Consider the following 24963-nt stretch of genomic DNA (forward strand, 5'->3'; position numbering starts at 1 on the left):
TCAGCTTTTCTAAACTGGCAAAGCTCAGTTTTTGTTCAGGTCAGGTTCTTAAAGGGCCTGCTGTAAGTTTCTAGGGATTTCTTGCAGAGGACATGCCCAGACTATGAATCACGTGGGGCAGCCATTCATAGGAATAAGAGAGTAGACTGTATTCACACATGTTGTCTCTTAAAGTCAGCTATGTCACTCGTTAAGATGAATGCGTGCAGATGTGTCTGCTCTATTGATAATTACCCTGAGTATGGGGACCTTGTCATTTTTGTGCACTGCTGTGTCCCCATTCCCTAGCCTAATAGTCTTCCAATTTAGCAGCAATCAGAATCACCTGGAAGTCTTGTTAAACCACAGATGGTTGGGCCTCATCCCCAGGGTCTTGGATTCAATAGGCCCAGTGTGGCCTGAGAATTTGTATTTCTATCAAGTTCCCAGCTGATGCTTCTTAAATTACCCAAGGTCCAAAGGTTACCCTTTGAGAATCATTGGCTCAGTAAATATTTATGAATGAATGAATTGTATTCAATCAACTAGTCAGTCAATAAATACTTATGGAGTGGGTACTAGTGCCAGGCTCAGGAAACAAATCAGACACCATCCTAGGCCCTTAGGAAGAAACTTCAAGTGGGGGTGAATAAACAAGGGCTGTATGTCTGAGTGTATCAGCAGAAAACAGCATGCTCAAAGTGGGTAATCAAAGAAAGATTAATGAAGGAAGACTATTTGCAGTGGGATGGACCGAGTTCATGGAACCACAGGGATGGTAATGCACCCGGGGACTAGACAGAGCAAAAAGGCTTTGCCACTCCCAGGCCAGAAGGGGCAGAAAAATTGAGAGTTGTGGCCCTGGGAGAGGGGCTCCCCGACAGGAGCTGGGGCCTAGGTAGAGGATCCCAGAAGTTATTACACTGCAGTCCTTCAGGGATGGAGTGGTAGAAGATAAATCTTCTCAGTCCTTACCTGCCATGCCCTACAATCTCCTCCATGACTTTCATGTGGGTTTACCAGAAAAAATATAGAACACCCAGTTAAATTTGAAATTTCAGGCCGGGCGCGGTGGCTCACGCCTGTAATCCCAGCACTTTGGGAGGCCAAGGCGGGCGGATCACAAGGTCAGGAGATCAAGACCACGGTGAAACCCCATCTCTACTAAAAATACAAAAAATTAGCCAGGCGCGGTGTCGGGAGCCTGTAGTCCCAGCTACTCAGGAGGCTGAGGCAGGAGAATGGCGTGAACCTGGGAGGCGGAGCTTGCAGTGAGCAGAGATCGCGCCACTGCACTCCAGCCTGGGTGACAGAGTGAGACTCCGTCTCAAAAAAAAAAAAAAGAAAAAAAAAAAGAAATTTCAGAGAAATAAGGAATTTTTAAAATATTAGTGCAATATTTGGATATACTTATACTAAAAAACAAATGACTCATTTGTCTGAAATTTCAAACTGTGTTGTTGTTGCTGAATCTGGCAACCCTACCTCCATGGGGAAATTTAACCAGAAGCCAGAAAGCCAGAAAGCAGGGCACAGTGAGAGGTACCATCCGTAAAACTCTCAGGAGCAGGATGGAGACAGGGGATCTGGAGAAAGGAAGGATTTTCAAAGTTGGAAAATATTGACATGTTGCATGATCTAGTGCAGAGAAAGAAATGGATAATTGAAGAGAAATTGAAGGCATCCACTAGAAGCCTTAGAAAAGAGCGTGCAGTTGTTATCTCTCATGACAAGAGTACAGGTAGCATATGTGGGTAGAGTCTTTACAATGACCTACAAGCGGGACAGGATCTTCCGCTACCATTGCCAGTTGGTTGTCACCTACTATTCTCCTCCCTCACCCTTCTTGCCCCCAAAACAATGGTCTCCTTGTTCCCTGCTATGGTTTGATAAGCAAGAATGTTCAAAGGTGGCCCTGGAGGCTCACTTGGGGTGACCTACACAATGAATTGTTTGGAATGACACTGATCTGGCAGAAGGGGCTTCCACAAAACTTAGCTTCCCTTAGGTCTGGTGGCTTCTTTCCCCCGGAAGGAGGGGCTACAAATACTCATGGACTCCAAGATCCCCAAATAACTTTAGTAAACATCTCACACCTCAAATCCTACCCACTTGCCTCCAAGCAGCACTTATTTCCCACTGAGAAGGTCACCCTCACCTTCCCAGGGAATTGGGTCACTCCATGGGCGGACAAGTCTACTGTGTGTCAAACCCCAGCATGCCTCATCATGAGATGAAGACAGATTAGGAAATTGTATGCCTCTTCCAATCCTATGGATTCCTCACTTGTAAGATTCTCTAATAAAGCCTCTTCCTTACTTATTCTGCAGATGTTGTGGAGTTTATCTTTGGCTCAGCTGAATGATCCCATATCAACACAAGGACATTCAATGTGGATGGCCCCTTGTACATTCCAAACGTGCTCCTGCCTTTAAACTTGGTAGACACACCACCTGTTGTATATTCTACCTGTAATATACTTTCCCAAGGTAAGTTTATGGAGCATTCCCTCACTTCCCTCACATCTCTGCTAAAATATCTCCTCATTAGAAAGACCTTCCCTGATAACCCAAAATGAAATAGTAATTTGATCTCCCCTGCAGCTTTCCTTTTTATATTCTATGTTTTATTTGTGTATTGTCTTCCCCAACTAGAATGTAAATTACTTGAGATCTGACACTTTATTGTGTTTCCTGATATACTCCCAATGCCTAGAAGAGCACCCAACATGTAGTAGATGCTCAAAAATATTTGTTGAATGGATGCATGTGAGAAAAAAGATGGCAATTAAGTGGACTATGAATTGTTGGCATAGCAGGATTGAAAATTGAACTTCTAGGAAGCTACATCTGTGAGAGGGCAAAAGAATATAGTATTTTGGATTAGGTTGGAAGAGATGGGATAGGAGAGAATCCTATCAGGATAGTTAGGATAATTTTTGGAGACGGGCTTGATAGGGCTTGCTGGTGGATTGTATTTGGTGAGTACAAGGAAGAGAAGAGTCAAGGATAACTCTTATCATGAATAGTTGGATGGATGGGCTTTCCATTTACTGAGATGGAAAAGGCTTACAGATAAGCTGACTGGGGTGGTTGTGGAGGAAAATCAAGAGTTTGGCCATGTTATGTTTGAGACATCTGGTAGACATCCAATTGTAGATGTCAAGTAAGAATTGGTTATATTAGGTTTAATTTGCAGTGAAAAGTCAGTGATGGAGATGAAGATGTAAGTTTGAGAGTTTTATATAATTTTCAAAATCAAGAGACTGTTTTAATTCATGTAGAGAAAATACCTTGAAAGTGGAAAGAAGAGAAGCTCAGAAAGAGAGTCCTGTGATTGCCGGTAGTTGGGGGTCAATGAGAAGAGAAAAGGCAAACAAAAAGATGGAGAAGGAACAGTCAATGAAGAAGTAAAATAAAAACAGAAGTGTGCTAAGTCTTGAATAAAAGAAAAAAATTGAAGATGCAGAGGTTAATTAGTATAAGTTTTATGGAGGGAAAATGGCAATATGTACCAATATCTTAAAGATAATCACACTTTTTATTAAGTAATTCAACTCCTAGGAATCTAGCCTATAAAATTCTAAAACTGGTGGAATAAGATTTACACACAAGAGATTTTCACTGAAGCATTATTTCATAATAGCCAAAGATTATGTACAACATAAATGTCCAAAAATAGGGGATTGGTTAAATAAATTGTGATACAGCCATACAATTGAAAATTATGCAGTCATTAAATTATGTTTATGAAGAGCTTTTAATGAGCTAAAAAATGCTTATAAGATGATATAATGTTGAATGAAAAAATAGCATGCAAAATTTTATATACAGGATCATCTCAATTATTTACTCATACATACTCACTGAAAATTGCTGGAAAGAAATATGCTAAAATATTTTGAATGGTTCCCTGTAGGTTACAGGATTATGAATAATTATTATTTTTCTTTGTTTTAAAATTGCATTTTGAATCATGTACTTCCTCTATAAGCAGAAAACATTAAAAAAATTCTTCCTTATATTGAGTTGAAATCTCCTTTCCTCTTATCTGAGTCATTGCTTCCTGTGCCTCTGTAGAGATAGAGGTGTAAGCAAATCTACTCCTTGTTACATAGGACAGTGTTCAAATATTAGAAGAGAGCTGCCAACCAAGAATTTTAGCTTTACCTGTTGATATAGTTTGGCTGTGTGTCCTCATCTAAATCTCATGTTGAACTATGATCTTCATTGTTGGAGGAGGGGCCTGGTGGGAGGTGATTGGATCATGGTAGTGGATTTCCCCCTTGCTATTCTTGAGATGGTGAGTGAGTTCTCACGAGATACGATTGGTTGTTTAAGAGTGTGTAGCACTTCCCCTTTCACTCGTTCTCTCCTGTAGCCATGTGAAGATATGCTTGCTTCCCCTTTGCCTTCCACCATGATTGTAAGTTTCCCGAGGCCTCCTCAGCCATGCCTCCTATATAACCTGCAGAACTCTGAGTCAATTAAACCTCTTTTATCTGTAAGCTACCCAGTCTCAGGAAGTTCTTTATAGCAATGTGAGAATGGACTAATATACCTATGATTCCACATCACCCTGCCTTTCAAGCTCCTGAGCAAAGAAACCACCCACGTCTCATCCACAGCTCCTAATTGTGTCTTCTATACCATTTACTATAGTTTTCTCACATGCAAAATGGGGATAAATTGTTGGAAGGACTTCATTTCATGAAATCCTATGTAATCTAAGTGCTACACAAATTAGAAGGTGTGAACACTCAGGAGAGGATGATCTGAGAGAGAGTGTAAGGGAGGGAGAAGAGAGAAAACTGGAGAGTGCCCAGCTTGTCAGTAACTACGGAAGTGGTGGTGGCCACTCATCAAGGCTCCCCTCCATCAAGGGGTTCTGATAGCTCCTGTACTGCCTCCCGGGAGAGTCAGGAAGAAGTGAGGTGAAAAGTACAAGCACCTTTGCATGTGAGTAAGCACAGCCTGTATGCAAAAATGGATTCTTTTCACATCGAGACCTTTCTATTCATTCCACATCCCCATCCCCTAATGTGACAGGATGCCCTGGGGACTTGTGATGCTTGCAGAGATACATGTCATGCAAGGCAGATGTGGCCCTTCTCCAATGAAGTGGCTGCATCCCCAACATTGAGAGCTTACCCACATGGCCAATTCCTATCTCTCTCAAATCATGCCACTCCTGGGTATTCGTTAGGATTCTGCTCAGCTCCCAGCTTATCCCTGAAGGTTGGAGCCTGGCAGACGTGAGTCCATATCGTTACTCTAATATTTACTCACTATGAAACTTCAGCCATATTGTTAATTTTTCTGACCCTTAATTTCTCCATTTATAAAGTATGCTTAATAATAACTACTTCTTATGGCTCTATAGATTCAGACAGTTAACATATATAAAGTTCTTAACACAGTCTATTATGCAGGAGAAAATTCATAAATCTTAGTTTTCTCCTATCTTTTTATCCTGTCCTTTCTTTCCTATACATCACAGAAATCACTCCTGTTTTCATAATTTCTTTTGCGTTACCTTCTGCCTAAAATAGATTCTCCTATTTCTCTGAAAGTTCAGATCCTACCCATCTGAAATGATAGTCGGGCCATAAACTCCATGTGAACTTCTTTCCTGAAATATTTCTTCTTCCCCTGAACACATATAGAACTTATTTATTCCTCCCTTTTGGAACTTGTCAACTCCTAACTTGTGCTTCTGCTTTGTAGTTGTATTTCTTTCCATTGACTAAAATAGAACTCTTTGAGAACTGGAGTGATGGTAGCATGATGGATCTGTAAGGTCTTGTAATCTCACATGTCTTCATTTTAAATATGGAGAAACTGAGACTCAAAGGCATGACCTGTATGTTCTCAGGTTGCATATTTAGTTGAAGACAGAACCGGGAGAGGGATTAGACTTTCTGACAACTTTATCCAGTTTTTTCGCATCAATGAAAGTGGGTGATTTGCTGCAGGACTCTTTATCCTGGAACATTCTCTGCCCAGGGCTCTCCTTAATCAAAAGGCAGTAGAGTAGCAGTTTGGGACTTGAAGTCTGATGCCTGGGTTGAGCCCCTGTTGCTGCTGAGTGCAGAGTTTCTCCTAGGTCATTTTCTTACTGTAGACCAGTGAACTGCTGTTCCTCTCCTCTGCAGCCTTCGCCAGTCTCTTACCCTCACCTGAATGATGATTTAGCCATTTGGGAAAGGAGGTATAATAAAAGGATTAAAAATTACCCACCACCCCTACTCCAGGACTGGAGGACAAGACAGTACTCAGATTTGATTAAATGAATAGCTAGGTGACTATTTTCTGTGGGAGGTCAAGCCCTGACCCTGCTTTTGAGTTAGGTATTCTGGTTTATTCTTGATGGTCAACTGATGACTTCTGTGTTTTCTCTTTGTCCGTGAAAGGAATTTTTTCTCCAAACTGAGCTGAAATGTCATAGGTATAACATTAGCCCATCAGAAAATTTATTGATAATTTAAAATTAGGGGCCCAAGTACTGCTATAATTTTTGTTTTCAATCCAACGTTTCTGTCTGTCTTCTTTAGAAGGGTCCTCTAATTAATTGGCATGTAAATGAGGCATCAGGGCTCTGGGTTTATCAAGGGCTTCACATAGTTCTCAAAGACTTTCTCATCTCATTTTCAAGGCAATTTGCATACTTTCACTGCTAGTTCTCCTTACACTTTTCTTTGAAGAAACCTCTTATGCCCGTGGGTGTTCTGTGTCTACAACTCCTTTGACCTAACACTTGTGCTTTACTGTCCCTTGAGCAATGACATTGCCTTAGGCAAAAGTGACAAATTTCCATCACTGATGAGCCTCTTGAAAGGCTCAGAGAGTGTCTCGGGTACTGGTTTGAATTTATCTAGAGCTGAGGCTGTACATCCTGTCATCTTTAGCCGTTCCATGCACAAATTAAAGAAAAAATGTGTTCTTCCATGTAGAAAGAAATAATAATCCTTTACAAATAAGGTACCTTTCATTTTGCTATGCTAATGAAATTTAGATGGATCTAAATTTTTTCTTCTTCATTCTTACTATACAAATGGCATTAAACAGTGATGTACTCATGGAGGATGAGTCACTGCCTCTTGACCTAGATTTTGGTCACATTCTATTTGTTGTGGAAGAAAGGAGATGGTCACCTTTTTTCTGCAGTTGAGTTTGGTACTTACTGGCCATAACTTCTTATAAAGCAAAAATCATTTTGCTTTGAGTGCTTAGATACCCATACTGTTACCCATTCAACAAATACTAGTTGAATGATATTCCATGCTAGCCATTGTGCTGGAATTTAATGAAAGACAGTGTCTGCCTGTAAAGACTTGATGGTTTAGCACAAACACTGATATTGTAGGGGGATGGAATAGGCCAAGAATTAGGAAATGTGAATGGTGGTTCTGGATTTGTCATATTTTGTGACCTGGACATCTCACCAGTGAGGAAACTTGGTTCAAAATGTAAATCCACGTTTCATCAATTTAAGATGCTGTTGAATGTAGGAAGAACCTTATTTAATGTGCCACTAAGATAAAATAAAAACTGCTTACTAAACTATGACAAAATGCTTTTTTATCCAGGTGGAATTTTTATTGTATATATACTGGAAGAGCTCTTTTAGACTTATTTAAACATCAGTTTTCTTCAATCATATATCCTTTTTTGGTACACAGCAAAGAAAAATCGAAACAGAATCAAACACTCTTCATAGTTGTAGTCTTCTGAATCAGTTGTTAGCTCAGGGCTGTTGATATCCACGCTTTTCCACTCAGCATCATCATCTGCATCATCAAGAATGCCAGTGATGTGTGTTTCTTTGAAAGAACATGCCACTTCTGGTTTTAGTATTTTCTTTTGAAGCTACTGACATTCATTATGCAAGTTTCGACCTTGACAGTTTCATAGTTTTACCAGAAGGTTTCAACTGGATGTTTTCAGAAAACTACCAAAATTGATATCCCCCCATCAAATTGTCTTTGAATGCTTTCTTTGTTGACTGAAAGTTTCAACAATTGAAGTTACTCGATTATCCCACCAGCAATAAGACTTTCTCATGCACAGGCAATCTCAACCATTTCAAGCCTGCCACCTGGTTGACAATAATTGGAAGACACCCAGTTTTCAGAGATGCTAACATGTTTGTGGGTGTGAGAGTTCATATTGTAAATGATGACTTGAAAGACAGCCTAACAAGCCATTCTAACCTATGAAAACTAATTGGTACAGCAGTCATAGATGTGACATGGCAAAGCCAGACTTCTCCCCACTCCATCTCTAGGGAGCAGGAAAAAGAGGACTGGGTATGACGCTCTTCATTGTTAAATTACTGGAGATGTCCTGGTCCCATGAGTGATAACTCAGGACAGGGAGAGTGCCTGTATCTTCTTAGCACCTTATATAAGAGACCTTATGTCTTAATAAGGTCAAGGTACTAGTTCTTAAGAAGGAATCAAGCTATCTTAACACAAGAGATGTGTATGTCTTACATATACTAGAGAAGAAGGGGATGTAAGTGGGAAGTTAATTCTAGTGGTGGCTAAATGTGCTTATGTGCTATAAGCCTTGCTATTTGAAGCATGGTCCAAAGACCGGCAGCATCAGCACCACCTGAGAGCATGGTAGAAATGCAGAATCCTAGGCTTCACCCCAGACCCACAGACTCAGAACCTGCATTATAACAACATCTCCACTATAGTCTGAGAAGCACTGTACAGGGAGAGTTTTCTCCCTTCAGGCAAGCTCACACACACCCCCTCAGGGACACCGGAGCTCATTAACCCTTGAGAAGCAGATAGCCAATACTTGAGGTTGTTAAGTATATAACCCTGTTGAAGATTATAATGATAGCTAAGCTTTAGCAGATTTTCTAGGGAGAAACGTGAGTCCCAGTTTAACAAAATTGGAGGCAGAACTGGATGCTATATGGAGCGAGATTTAAAAGCAGAGGCCTGTGGGATGCAGAAGAGAAAGTTTTGTAGAGATAGCTATCCCAGTGGAACACCCTCTGAAAGCTTGCAGGGAGATTATTTGAGAACTGTCTCCCTTAAAGACCCAGAGGGACACTTTACTTTGATACAAGACACACAAGGGACTGATCAGGACAATGCCTAATTTCCCCCACCCGCGTCTACTTGGAGACAATTTTTGAACTTTCACATAAAAAAAATCTGGAAAAAGTGTCTTTCAAACTGTCAGATATGTTTGACTTCCAGGTCACAGTAGGGGATATGTTATGCATTAGTTATGACTGAAAAGTTTCATAAAACAGTACTCACCCTTCCTAGGTGATGCACCTTGATATTTTCTTCTATTATATTTCATTTTTTTTAACTCCCAATGTGACCACTAATTTGGTTTTATGATCTCCCAGTGGGTCATGGCCCATAGTTGAAAATACACTAGTAGAACTGTCTTCATTTAGAGGAAAGGGAGTAGTGGTATCAGGAACAAGTTGAAAAGGAGCATTCCTTCCTGTCTAAGTTCCAATGAGATCAGGACTATCCTCAGTGTAGACACCCAAGTGGCCTGTGTACAAAAGCCCATAGATAATGCAGTGATTCCACTCTGCTGGCTCCCCAAGGAATGTCTAGAGACACACTGTATGGAGGAGGAGAAATAAGGAGGAGGAGAAGCATCAGTATTTGCCACTTCCACGTGGATGACATCAGTAATTTGGTCCAAGAGCAAACTCTCATGTTTGCACAATAATCATCACAAAGAAGTTTTTTTATCATAGGACAAAAAGTTAAAGTGAAAATATTTATTACATTTTCTCTCACATGGGCTTTATATGAATAAGGTTTTGAGAGGACCCAAGAACAGACCCGATTGATCACCTTAACAAGAAGGATGGGCAGAGAGGGAAGGAAACAGAGAGAAGGCCAGAAGGACCAACATGAGAGAGGAGAGAGAAGGAGAGGACAGGGGAAGTTTGAGAATGAAAGGAGACTGGAAACCCTGCTATGCAATTAAGATGTTTTTTATAAACTTGGATATATCAAGTGTGGTATAATTCCTTCCTTGACATCCTACCCACCTCTAAGAAAAACTTCAGAAAAGGGCTATATTCCCCTTTAAAGCTTTTGTAGATGTCTGTGTGTGTGTGTTGCGGGGGGTGGGGGGTGTGAGGGTGAGTATTTTGTGTATGATAAAATAAGCCTTACACCCATAGTCAAAAGGCCAATTTAATTCCGATTACATAAGTAAAGTAAAATAATAGTCATAACCAGTAAGTTGACTGCTGATTGAGCAATTGAGAGGAACATCCAATAAGAAAGAATGAGTGAGTTACAAGTGGATTGCAAAGATGTTATCTGTAGATTTGATTTGCACTCCTAAGTATTTGCACACAAGACTACAGATGTTTCCCTTCCCTTCTTAGCAAGGTCGAAGAGGGCCCGGTGAACAATGTGGTCTTTGGACACTTAAAATTTAAATATGGCTTTTTAAGTTTCTGAAGGCCATATCAACTTTGATGTCTGAGATCTATTCATGGACTTCAGGGTCTAATCTCACACAGGTCAAAAGCTTAAAGAGAAAATTGTGATTATTTTTATTTCCACAAAATGGGAAGAAACCCATAGACTACTCATCGAACAAGAGATCCTCCTTCCTTCTTAAAGTCAAGTTCTCAGATGCTCTCAATTAATTAAAAAGCTTTAAAATAAGAAACAAGGCTAAAACAACATTTAAATGAGACTTTTGGGGGGCAATCTAGTGTCACACCACGAAGTTGAACGAACCTGTATTTCCCCAAAAGCAATGCTGGGCATACTCAGAGTGCTGAGATTATTGAGAACCGTCACATTATTGAAGCTTAAGTTATCAGAAGAAAGCTATTTATTGGGCTTTCCTTGAACTAGAGGGCTTGATGAGACCTCTAACCCCTCTCTCAGCAGATAAAGCCGTGCGGGATGAAGTAATGTGTGATAACCACTAGGGGGCAGTAAAAGCCGCAAGTGTTCCCAAGGCAGCCTCTTTAGAATAAGGTTTTATGAGTCATGATGGGGAAGTAAGGTAAGATCCCCAAGATCCCCAAAGACAACAGATGAGCTCTCACCATGCTCCTGGTGTCGCAGTGCTCTGAATGAATGTGAGAGGTAATGGGTTTGTAGCCTTCTCTTAGAATGCCCAGGTAAGGACGCACAAGGCTCATTTCCTTCTTTTGACCTGTTGCAGGAATAAGCCAAATAGAATGTGCATGCAAACTCAGAGCCGTAGTACCTGAAGTAATTTGTGCTAGTAGCTAAGGATGACAGACAACAGGCAAATCAGAATTTAGGTAGAATAGAAAACTGCAACAACCCTCTGAGCATTATCTTTCTTCTGTCTACAGATAATCATTGGGAATTATATTTCTCTTACCTTAAATATCATAATCTTCTTGATCATCAAATGGATTGTTTTTGCAGCAGCGCCAAACTCTGTCTATAGACATAAAGGCTAAACCTCTGACACTTTGGTCTTCTGCCTCTAAACCATCCTACTGCTTTCAAGAGTTCAGCTCTCTTCTCTGTCCCATTTCCAGTCTCAGTTTCATCATCGTAAAATGCAGGACTTGACTTTATGTTTTCTTTGATTTTCAAGTCTCCATCCCTATCATCTTCCAGTGTTGTTCTGGGGTCAGCTCCCATCGGTCCCCACAGGCAGTTCTTCCCAACTCTGCATTTGATGACTTCAGGTTGGCAGCATAAAATCAGCCATGGTGGAAACATTTACACCGCAGAATTGGCAAATGATATAAATCAGGGCGCTTTCTTTCCTGGAGAGCCAGTTGTTAAACATTTATCAGCACACCAGTAAACCTCTCTCCACTCAAGTTCTAACTTTCAGCCTGACAGCCATAACTATTTGAATGTACCATGACCATCTCAAACTGTACTGGCAAAAGGTAAAGCTTGATTCTCCCATTTGTTTCCTTTTCCTTCTCTACCCTGTCTCTTTTGAGAAAGAAATGACACATTTTTCTTTTTATTTTTTTGAGACGAAGTCTTGCTCTGTTGTCCAGGCTGGAGTGCAATGGTGTGATCTCAGCTCACTGCAACCTCTAGCTCCTGGGTTCAAGCGATTCTCATACCTCGGCCTCCCAAGCAGCTGGGATTACAGGCATGCACCACCACGCTGGGCTAATTTTTTTTATTTTTAGTAGAGACAGAGTTTCACCATGTTGCCCAGGCTGGTCTTAAACTTCTGACCTCAGGTGATCCACCTGCCTTGGCTTCCCAAAGTGCTGGTATTACAGGCGTGAGCCACAGTGCTTGGCCAGAAACAACACATTTTTCAATCAGCTAAGCATATAATCTTGGTGTCAGCTTTGGTTTACCTTCCTCTACCCGCTGAGGCTATGCACAGTCTTAAAGATTGTGCCTTTGAAGTCTCTCTTAAAGTCACCCTTTTTTTCTAATTTCTTTTGCCAACCTTTATCATGTTACACCTGAATTTATTTAAGAAACTTCTAGCTTTGTTCTTTTTTTTTACTTCTGTCTCCTCCAATCCTACAAGTGGCAACAAAACTTTCTTCAATCCTGTCTTCACCCCAATAAAAAAACTTTCATGGCTCTGCCTCTCTGATAATATTTCATGTCTAACACCCTCTGCCTGCTTTATAAAACTCCCTCCAACCTGGCACCATGTCAGCCATCTCACATTTTTTCTTGCTCTGTCCCATCCCTCTGCTGCAATGACTCTTCCTGTCATCTCACATAAGCTTCATTTCCCAAGCTGTTCTCTCAAGGACTCGGAACACCACTGTCTGCAGCTGTAGGAGGGAAATAAAGGCCGTGGCAGCTACCCATGCGTCACGTTAACCTCCCAGGCTTAATCCTGCAATGGGGCTGCTCTGAGCCCGCTCATGGACCCCATGAACTTTCCTCCTTTTCCATCCAGCTAAGCTCCACATCTAGGCATTGCCTTCTTGTTTTGACTCCTTTGGGAATGCTAACCTGATTCTGACCTGTTTCAGGGATGTTGGTGGTCCCGCTGAGAAGAGAATCCTAGAGGACGTGGGTCCTAGGCCGTGTGTATACTTTGTTTATATTCTAGTAACTCAACAGGCTGAACATTTTGGGGCCTATATCTTGTGCATAGAGAGAGCAGATATACTTATTTACTCCTATTGCCCCTTCTCATTTCTTCATTAATTTATCCAAATAAAGTTTGATAAACACATACTGTATGTCAGGCACTTGGACGGGCAAAACAGAGATGCAAAGCGGAAGAGGCCTGATCTCAGATTTCTGGAACAAGGGCTGGCAAATTATGACATGTGAGCCAAATCCAGCCCACTGCCTGTTTTTGTACAGCTCATGAGCTAAGAATGGCTTTGACATATTTACATGGTTGAAAAAAGATAAAAGAAAAATAATATTTATTGGCAGGTAAAAATCATATAAAACTCAAATTTCAGTGCTGATGAATAAAATTTTATTAAAGCGCAGGCATGTCCGTGTGGCAAGGTACTGTCTCCGGCTGCTTGTGGACTACAACAGCAGAGCTACATAGTTGTGACAGAGACTTTATGGCCCAGAAAAAGTTGGCTGACCCTAGTCTAGGATCTCTTTATGAGTGAGTGAGGTAGACATACAAACAGTGAATTACAATACACTTGGATGACTAATTTGATGGTGGTAGAGATAAGAGGCAGAGGGAAGAGAGGAGAAATCCCCCAAAAGAAGTTGCATCTGAGAACTCTTGTTAGAATTGCTATGGAAGGTGAAGAGAGGCTCACCATTCAGATCAGGTGGGGAAGGCACTAGAACATTATGCCAAAATTATGAGGACAGGAGAGAAAGAGAACATTTTCATGTGTCTGCAGATTTGAATACATAAAAGAGAACAGGTGATAAAGCAACTTAGATACAGCATATTCAGAGTTTCTGAGTGCTATTCTGAACAGTGCATTCCAGGCCAGCAGACCCCAAGTCATTGAAAGACGTGGAAGGAGTGAAAAGAACAGGTTTACCCTTTAGAAGGATCACTTAGTCACCTGCTGATTTAAAACGACTCAATTCAGGATTTAAAGTTCATTTTGTCCTTCTTGAAAGTTCAGTTTGGTCTACTTAAATTCTTTTCCATCCTTTAAACTTAACTGAAGTCTTACATCTTTCATAAGAACTTTGTGAGTTTTTCAATTTTCTTAATGTCATTTATTAGAATGTTTTGAGATGTGTTCAATAGACTTTAGAATATCAATATGCCTTTGTTTGTTTTTATTGCCATTTTCAGATATGTGAGAGAATATTGTTTCCTCTCTGTCTCTTTTTATTAGCTTTTCCCTCCATTCATTCAGCAGTGAAAAGGCAAGGTGAATACAACATAGAAGAGAGAACTTGATTAAGGTGCTAAATGAATTTGTGAAAATCTACAGATAAATGAAATCACCTAAAAGAGACTGACTGATAGGCTGTTAGGGCCAAAGCAAGACAAAACCACAGCCGTGTGACAACTGTATAAATCGACTATGTTGCGTAGGAGGTCAGTTCCAGAAACAGACACAAAAACGTAAGTTCTAAAGGAAACGCCCGTCAGAGTACTGTTCAAGGAAGAGGGGTTCATGCCAAGAGCTGTTGGATAATCTGGGGTCACTAGGAAAGCAATTCTTGCTCTGGGAAACAGTGTGTGGTAGACTAAAAACAGCCACAAATTATTTGCTACTTCTCCCCTTGAGGGCTGGCATCTGATTTCTCACCCATTGTTTCTAGACTGGCCCTAGTGAGTGCGGCAGAGGTAACAGTCTGGGACTTCTGCCCGGGGTTTTTGGAACTCTCTCTGTGGAGGCCATGTAAGAAGTCCAAGTATCCTGAGACCAGCATCTAGGGGAGGCTCCATGGGGGCCTTCTGATTGGAAGCCCTAGTGGAGACCAATCTTACAGCCATCCACATCAAGGCATGGGGTGTGTGTGAGAAATCTTTTTGGACCTTCTAGACTGCACATCTGAACACTGGCTGACCTCTGATGCCACTCAGAGCAGAGAAATAACCCACCCAAGCCCTGCCCACATTCTTGACCCATAAATTTCTGAGATAAAATAAAATGACTGTTGCATTAAGGTGCTAGGCACTGGGGTCATTTGTTACATGGCAATATGTAACAGAGCAGAGTGCTACAAACTAGTTTAGCTGAAAAACAGTTATGAAAAATTCAGTTTCCCTTAAATTTTCATTCATCACATGCACTGATGATATGAAGTATTAAGGTCCATCTAATGGATATGTTTCTCAGTATAAATTAATACATTTCATTCATTTTTATTTAGGCTCTTGTGAGTTGGGACAACATAAATTCTTCACAATGTAAATTTTTCATTGTGCTGATAAAAGCACATTTCTGGATCATATACATTCACTTTGGTAAAAATCCAACCTTGTAAGATTCTGAGGCAACCAGTTGACTTTTAATGATGATACCCTGAGTTCACTTTTACCTTTCAAACTTCAACAGGGTTCTAAATATTTTCTGTTTTAATTGTATTTATTTATTTTTCTACCACTTATTTAGGTCATTCACTGTGCAAGTTTCCTTACACGCATTCTCCTGTTGATGTCTCACAATACTTCATTTCACAGAACAGAAACCTCACACAGAGATAACTTACAGCACTTGTTCACAATCACACAGCTACTGAAGATAAAGAAACAGGCTTTGGACCCAGGTCTGTCTTAGTCCAACGCCCGTGAGTGCAAACATCACCCCACAGGACATATAGGGGCTGAAAGCTCTTACCATTGTCTTGCCATAGTTTGGGGCACAAAATAGGTACTCAATAAATATTGATTATTTGAATAACTGGTTTATAAAACATACTAACTTTAACTACAGCTGTCTTCCCTCTCTTCTTTGTATGCTGCTGGAAGAACATTATAAATGAAATAGAATGCATACGTGATCTGTCGTCAGCCAATGAGAACTTTTGTCTTGAACTTTTCCTCAGAAACCCAAGCTTTGTCTTGAAAGCATCAAAAAAAGGAGAAAATGAGGGTAGTGGGTACATGCCCTGGAGCTTCATTTTCTCCAAAACTCTTGGCTAGATGCCACATGGGCATATACAAAGACCACCTGAAATCTACACATATGCTTTAATAAGAGATAGAATGACTCTCAGACTAAGCACATTTCTTCCAGGAGCCCTGCACAGTGCTTGGTGGAGGGTTTTAACATAGCTCCCCACTCCTTACTCATTCAGTGAGTATTCATTTCACATACACTATGTGCCAGACACTGTGGACAGCTGTGCCTGAACAGCTCAGGGTCCAGTTTGTGAAACAGACATACAAACAGGTAATTTAAATACCATGTGATAAGTACCACTGAGGCTGCCTAATCAAAGTATCATGGGAACACAGAGGAAGAAGAAATTAACTCTGGCTGGCAGAATTGGGGGTTTGGTTTAGTGAAAAGTTTACAGAGGTGACATTTAAGCCCAAACTTGTCCAACGGTGTTGACCAGGTGGAGAAGAGGGCATGCTGTTTGAAGTACAAGGGAAGGCATAGCTAAAAGCAGGGAGTCATGAAAAAGCATGTTTCAAAACTGGCAAGTAGTCATGTGTGACGTATAATGAGTGAGGTCAATAATAATAATAGTTGCTATATATTTGCAAATATTTTGTGTCAGGCAGTATGCTCAAATCTTTCCATGCATAATTGTTAATTTTAATGGATGCATTATGAGGTGGGCTATTATCCCCACTTTACAGATGAGAAAACTGAGCCTCATTGAACTTGGGTAAATTTCCTTAATTCACACTCCTAGTATTTAGCTGCAGTGGTATTTGAACTCAGGTCTATTAACTACAAAGCTCATACTTAACGATACATTGCCTCTCAAAGAGTCTTTCATCTAGCTGGCAAATGTGGGGAATAAAATGATTGTGTGTGTGTGTGCGCGCGCGCGTGTGTGTGTCTGTGTGTTTAAAAATCTACTGCAGGGTGTGAGGGATGAATTATGGTTGTATGTGAGTGAAATCTGTACAAGGAAAATGAATGGTAGATTATAGAAAATAGCCTTATGGGGATAGTGGATATACAAATCTATAAAATAATTCCTCTCAATTAACTGTGAAACTGATTTAGGCTTTCCAGTACCCTAAAGCATAGGTCATGTTAGAACAAGTGAGAACATTCTTCTGGGTTCACTTTGGCCTTCCATTTCCAAAAGCTTATTAGATCAAAAGAAGGGAGTAGCAATTCTTTTTTTTTTTTTTTTTTTTGAGATGGAGTCTCGCTCTGTCGCCCAGGCTGGAGTGCAATGGCATGATCTCAGCTCGCTGCAAGCTGCACCTCCCGGGTTCAAGCAATTCTCCTGCCTCAGCCTCCCGAGTAGCTGAGACTACAGGCAGGTGTCACCACACCCAGCTAATTTTTGTATTTTTAGTGCAGACAGGGTTTCACCATGTTGGCCAGGATGGTCTTGATCTCTTGACCTCGTGATCTGCCCACCTCAGCCTCCCAAAGTGCTGGGATTACAGGCGTGAGCTCTAACACATCATCCCTTACCCTCTTAATTGCTGACCTTACTTCCTATTTCAAAGAGGAAGTAGAAGCAATTAAAGGAGAGAATTCACCACCCCCATCTGCTCTCCTGTGCTCATAAGTGGCTGTGTTACTTGCCTCTCAGGCTGTCTTTTCTGTTTATGCTTCCAGTTAAAGCGAATCCCTCTGTTTGCGCCCTAGATTCCATCTCATTATTCTTGCCCTATAAATTGTCTTCCTTCCCAATATCCTTTACCATCACTTCCCCCCTCTCCCCTGAATCATCTCTTTTGACATATCAACGTACTATCATTTCTACCACATAAAAAATAATTCTCTCTTGAACCTAGGTCCCTTTTCAGCCACTGGGATACTTCTTTGCTTCCCTTTTCAGCTAAACACCTTCAAAGATTGTCTCTACTCACTCTCTCTAATTTCTCACTTCTCATTTTTTATTGAATTCACTTGAATCAGACTTTTGCTAAAACCACTCCACCAAATGTTGTTCTTCTTAACGTCATCAGTGACTTCCTCATTGCAAAGAGCAGTGGTTTATTCTCTACTGTTAATGTACTTGTCCCAGCAACAGCTTTAGACACAGTCTCTCCCTCTTCTTTGAGAAGACCTTCACTTATTCACATTACTTCCAGGATACACCATTCTCTTGCTTTTCCTTCCATCTCACTGGCCAACTCTTCAAAGTTTCTTTGCTGGTTCTTCCTCATTTCATCAATTTCTTAATGCTGGGGTGCCACAGCATTCAGCTCTAGAAACTCCTTCTCTGTCTACGCTCATGCCCCTACTGATGTATTCCAGTATTGTGCTTCAAATACCAATTATTTTCATAAATATCAAATTTGTATTTTGATTCTGGATCTCCCCTCTAAATTCCAGACCTATAAACCCATTTTTTGAGTTGACCTTTCCACTTCGATGTCCAGGATATATCTTAAACATATGTCCAGAAGAGAACTTCTAAATTCCCTTCACATTGGCTCTCCTTATAGTTTTTCCCATTCTAGTAAATGATGACTCCAGCCATCTGGTTCCTCAAGACATGAAGCTTGGCATCTATCACTGACTTCTTTCATAAATGCTCACATCCCACATCCAACAAGGCAATCCTATCAGGTGTACATTCCCAATATGTTGAGTATCTGACTACCTCTTATCACCTATATTGCTACCACTCTGGTCCAGCACCATTATGCCTGCTCTGGTTTATTGCTAAAGCCTCTGAAGTGTTCCTCCTGTTTTACACCTTGTCCCCTACATACAGTTTACTCTCAACACAGCAGCCAGAGTAATACTTTAAAAATATGAGACAGATCTGCCACTATGGTTTCCAAAACTTCCAAAGGCTTTTCAGCTCAAGGACCAAACTCTGTCTTTTGATAATTCTTAGGTAAGGGGGACTGAGTAGTTAAGTATTTCTGGTTTTCATTGTCTAAGACAGAGGAAAGCTAGGAAGGAAATGTATTTGAATGGTTTTTAGTAGCCTATCCATATACTGCCACAATGTAAAAAATCTTTACAAAAACAATAAAATACTTCAGAAAGACACAGAAGATTTAAAAATTGGAGATGTATACCATGTTCATAGATGGAAGAACTTAATATCCACCCTTAAGCAACTGTCCTAGAGAAAGTCTCAAAATGTTTATGAGAAAATATGTGCAATAATATTCTTTGAAACATTTTCTATAATAGTAAAAATATCTAAGAAGAGCCCAAATGATTGACAGGAAAACAGACAAATTATTATTTAGTCATACAATAAAATTGAATCTTATATACCTACATAGATAATTCTCAAAAACATAATACTGGTTGAATATCCCTTGGATTTTTTTTTTGGGGGGGTTTTAAAATATTTGCATATACATGATGAGATATCTTGGGGATATAACTCAAGTCTAAGGACAAAATGCATTTATGTTTCACATACACATTATACACACAGCCTGAAGAAAATTTTATACAATTGTATAGAAATTTTTATATAAAATCTTAAATAATTTTGTGCATGAAACAAAGTTTTGACTGTTTTGATTGCAACCTGTCACATGAGGTCAGCAGTGGAATTACCCACCTGTGGTGTCATGTTGGCACTCAAAAAGTTTCAGATTCGGCAGCATTTCTGATTTCAGATTTTTGGATTAGGGATGCTCAACCTGTCTAATGAAGTTGCAAAATTATATAATTTTTGCAAATTTTAAATAATGCAAAATAAAATCATATATATGTGTGTGTATATGTGTGTATGTGTTTGTGTACACATTTGTGTGTGTGTGTGTGTGTGCGCGCGTATACACACACACACACGTCACATGCGAATGACAAATACCAAATTCAAAATAGTGGCTACTTTTGAGGAGAATGGGGAATAGAATTGAGGAGGAGTATCTGAAAGGTTTCATCTGAAATGTCTCATTTATTTTTTTTAAATGGTGAGGCAAATATGGCAAAATTATTTAATAATCATTAAAACGAAGTATGGATTCATAAATGCACATTCATTATTTTTCATTTTTCTTTATGTTTGAAATGTTTTATAAGTAATAGAAAAGTGATTTCATGCTTTACTTAAAGGTGATCACAGTCTATAGTTTAGAGGTGGAGAGAGACATGTCTGCAACTAATTTGTATTTGGAATTTTTTGATGACTATAATGGAAAGTCCCTCAAGTCAGCTTCAAAATAGGGACATTTATTATAAAGTCACACAAAGGACACTTACCGAAATCAAAGGACAGAAGCTAAAGTACAGCCAGGACTCCTGGGGACTGGAAAATGGCCAGGAACTTAGACTACCTTTAACAAAAGCTGCAAGGTTGCTCTCTCTCTCTCTGTTTCTCATTTTCTCAGGACATGTACTTCAGCCTCTGCTCTCTACTTCTTCTTAACCTCTCTGATTCATCTATAGGATATAAGACGAAGTTGCCCATCTGACTGGCAAATTTATTTGGTGATTCTGTTCAGATTCCAAAAGGGGGTACATAATGCACACAGATCGTCATTTTGAATCAGGCCATACAGGTCAGATTTCCATGTCAAGTCCATGTACAGGCCATTTCCCATGCCTCATCTTTTGTTCAATCTAGTGCAAATAGCAATGCAAATAGCAGCCCTGGGCTGTTTTTTTTTTTTTGTTTTTTGTTTTTGTTTTTGTTTTTTTTGAGCAAGAGCTGTGAAGGTACCACTACTACTACTAATAAGAATGATAATTAGCACTTATTTAATGCTTACTGTGTTCCAAAGACTACACCAAACACTTTACATACACCATCCCATTTGCTTCATATGACAACCCTAAAAAGTAATACTATCATCCCCATTTCATATAAGAGGAAAATGAGACAGAGAGAAACTAAGTAACTTATACCAGGTCACATGGCAAATGGTAAAGGCAGGGCTCCCAGGCAACCTGAGCATGGCTGACAAATTGACTGACATGTCTTGTCCTTTGCTTCAGCCAGAGCGAACAGCAGTGGGCATTATCATAGAGAAGCAGAATGCAATAGAGAGAAAAGGAAGTCATTTAGACAGGTCACATGTGAAACTGCTGTACCAGAGACTTTAAAATGCAGTAACTCTCTCACATGCCTTTGCCATCTTCAACACATAGTTTCCAATTGCCCCAAGCATCACTCTTTCCCAGACAGCAGGAGAAGAGATCCAGGACAAGCGGCTGCTTCTTTAAGGAGATGACCCAGAAGTTACAGGATCACTTGTGTTCAAACCTCATTGGCCTAATTCCATCAGGAGTTGCTTGGAAATGTAGTTTCTAGTTGGAAGATCTTAGACCCAGTTAAAACATTCCTATTGCTAAGGAAAGAAAGTGGGGGAGGGGAACAGTGACCACTAGGAGATAGTTGTATACATTTGGCCACTTAGGAAGCAAGATTTTCAGGAATTTTAAAAAATAATTCTGTCCTATCCCAGCTTCCAAATGGAGCTAGAACTTCCCTCTCATATACTCTTTTCGCAGGGCCATTGTGCAGGATTGCTCTGCCCAAGCAGAGAGGATATCATTTCTCCATACAGTGAGGTGAATGCCATCCCAGACCAGGCCCCATAGTGGCACAGCTCTTACTCCTTTTTCTTTCAGCATGCACTCCTGTTAACATGAGCAATTCTTAGCAGTTTACATTGCAGTGTGAGTATGATTTATCCTTGGGAGACTAGGTATTTGCTGCTTGACCCTTGAGCAAGGATAACTCCAATATCACACATTTCATTAGGTAAGAGTTCTGGGAATAGGAAATTCCACTGGGATAAGCAAAAGGGTTAAAGATCTGATCCCACACAAGAATTGACTCCTAGTTCTTTGTCTTACAGCCGTCTCTTTGTTTGTCTCAGGGAGTTAAGATGAACCCCAGCCAGCAGCCCTGCCTAAACCAGCCTGATATGGGCCACCCACTGTGCTCTAGACATGGAAAGAAACACAGTCTCATTCTCACTTCATTTCATCTTGTTGACTTGTCTGCCTTTCTTTGGACTGGACTTTTCTCATCCTGGCATGGTGTATTCTTTAGGTCTGTTTTGGTTGTAAATGACACAAACGCAACTCAAACTAACTCAGTATAAAGAGGAGGGTAGTGTTCATAGAGAAAAACCACAGAATGAGCACAGAATATAAGTGGGTCTTAGGGAAACTAGAACCAGGTGCTCAAATGCCACTAGAATTTTGCTCTGTGACATCTCTGTCTCATCATTAGACTACCCTGGAGAAGTAAAGGCTGTAGCTGGTAGCACGGCCACCAGCAGGCTCATGTTGTCCAGAGTTGCTCCTGGAAGAAACTGAGAGCCTCCCTCGTCCAAGAGAGTACCTCAGAAGTACTCTGGTTGCTACACTCAAACCAGGCATCCAGCCTCAAGCATAGTTGGGATAGGAGGAGAGGCCTGTGAGGCCTAGAAGTCCCCATCGAGGTCAGAGTGTTGGAATAGAGAAATAAGCATTTGCCCCCCCAAAAGTATATCTGTATGTATTGGCTAGAGCCAGGGTTCTCAGCAGGGGACAATTTACCCCAGGGTACATCAGGCAATGTCTGGAGACATTTTTGATTGTCACAATCAGTGGGGGAGATGTATGTGTGCCACTGGTATCTAGTGTGTCAAGGTCAAGGGTGCTGTTAAACAGCCTAGAATAGAGAGAATAGCCCCCCACGACAAAAAAGTATGCAGTCCAAAATGTCAATAAAGGGCTTCCTTGACTTACAATGGGGGTTACATACTGATAAACCCATTAATAAGTAGAAATTATTATAAGTCAAAAATGCATTTAATACACCTAACCAACTGAACATCGTAGCTTAGCCTAGCCTACCTTGAATATGCTCAGAACACTTACACTAACTTACAGTTGAGGAAAATCATATAACACAAAGCCTAGTTTATAATAAAATGCTGCATATCATAATTTATTGAATACTGTATTGAAAGTGAAAAACAGAATGATGACTGAGTGCCTGAAATACAATTTCTACCAAATGCATATCACTTTTGTACCACTGTGAAATCTAAAAATCTTCAGTTAAACCATGATGATGTCAGGGACCATCTATAGTAGCAAGGTTGAGAAACCCTGAGTTAGAGGGTAGGATGGGGAGAATCTTGCATTTACTATAATAGAAGGGGACAGAAGGGTTGGGCTGCTTTGACAATAGTAGTCCCTCTGAGTGGTAAACTTTGGAGGCTGCAATTCAGGCCTGGGAATAAAGGACAAGAGGACAGGGGCTGCTTGACCAGCTCTGACTCTCAGGTTTTAACCACCTGAGCTTGGGCGGGCACCCTAATGGACCATCCTAGTTGACAGGCACTTCGTTCTTTAGAGGTGGCAAGAGTTCTGGAGTGCAGTGGCATAATCTCAGCTCACTGAAACCTCTGCTTCCTGGGTTCAAGCGATTCTCATGCTTCAGCCACCTGAATAACTGGGATTACAGGCATGCACCACCACACACAGCTACTTTTTTGTATTTTTAGTAGACACAGGGTCTCGCCATGTTGCCCAGCTGGTCTTGAACTCTGAGCTCATGCAATCCACCCCCTAGAGGTTTTCTCTTGACCTTGGTCCCATACCTACTGCTCTTGGGAACCAGGTCAGGTAGCTTTTGTGCTGGGATTAGGGATAGCTCCCCTGACACGGGTTACCTACTCAGCACTCCTCATCCTTTACCTCACAGGGAACTATGTGCCCCACTGCATGGGCCCTTCTTTTACCTCCGTGTCTCTGCACAGGCTAGTCCCTCTTCCTCTAACTGGTTGGCTGCTCATTATCCTTCCAGGTTTATCTCAGCAGTCACTCCTTCAGGAAGCCTTCCATGTCCCACACAGACACACACACACACACATATACACACTTTGGAGATGGCCCACACCTGTTCCCCTATTGCATTCTAGGAACACTTCCACCCCAGCATCACACAACACAAGAGTGAGACAGGAGGTCTCATTTCTCCCAATACTACAAATCTCCTTGAACAAAGTGACTGTTTCAGTCCCCTGTGGCTCTCCAGCAGTCAGGACAGTGCCTATCACGGTGGGCATAAGACTTTACCAACCTGAAGGTAAAGGGAGTTGGATAAAATACCTCCAAAGACTCCCTATCACCCCAAGATTTGTGACAACCTACAATAAATCAGGAAGGTTAGAGATCCAAGTTGATCTTTAGTCTAGTTCTGTGCGGTAAAAACGAAAGACTCTCATAAAAGAAGAACCAGAATGGCAATCAAGGGGAGGGCACACCCTATTCTTGTCCTACCTAGAAAGGCCTCAATCCAAAATGCCAGCCTGAAAGCCCTTTTCTTCCCCCATCAAGGATGTGTTAAGAGCTCTTGTTTCCAACCTGGCACCGACGTAGTTAAAGCTGCACCATTTGCTGTGTGAGGCTTTGATTCTGCTGACTTTATTTCAAGCAATCAAAAATACCTAATTTGCATTCACATTCACATCAGTGGCCCATATGTTAGCCCTGTTTAAAAGCTATAGGCTCGCATTCATTATGAAAGACTTGGCTCCCCTTCGTTATCTTTTCACTTTAAAATTATTGAGATACTGTCGCTACAAAGGTTTATATTTAGCAAAGACACAACGTTTCCGTGTGCGTATGTGTCTCTGCCCATGTCTGTGTGTCTGAAAGGGATCTGATATTTGCATCTTCCTCCAAAATATCTGATAACTTTCAAAATGGGAAGTGGAAGAGCCGTCTCTTTCTCGATCTATTTCATATGTGACAGCGCTGCCTCCTACCTAAGGCATCATTAAAATACCGCGTTGCAATATGTCGGTGCACATGATTCTAGACCACACACTGAGCCCTGAGAAGCAGGCCCCTCCGGAGAGCCGCAGTGAGAAAATCACAGTTTCTTACCAAGAAACCCAGCCAGGGTTTGCTTTTAGGATTCAATCACATCTCAATTAGATTCCACTCACTGGTGGGAAGGGTTTGTCTGTGCCTCATTCTTTTATTTATTAAAAATTTATTGACCCCCTACTACATGAAATGCAC

Source organism: Macaca nemestrina, chromosome 4 (assembly GCF_043159975.1).
Source record: "Macaca nemestrina isolate mMacNem1 chromosome 4, mMacNem.hap1, whole genome shotgun sequence".
NCBI lineage: Eukaryota > Metazoa > Chordata > Mammalia > Primates > Cercopithecidae > Macaca > Macaca nemestrina.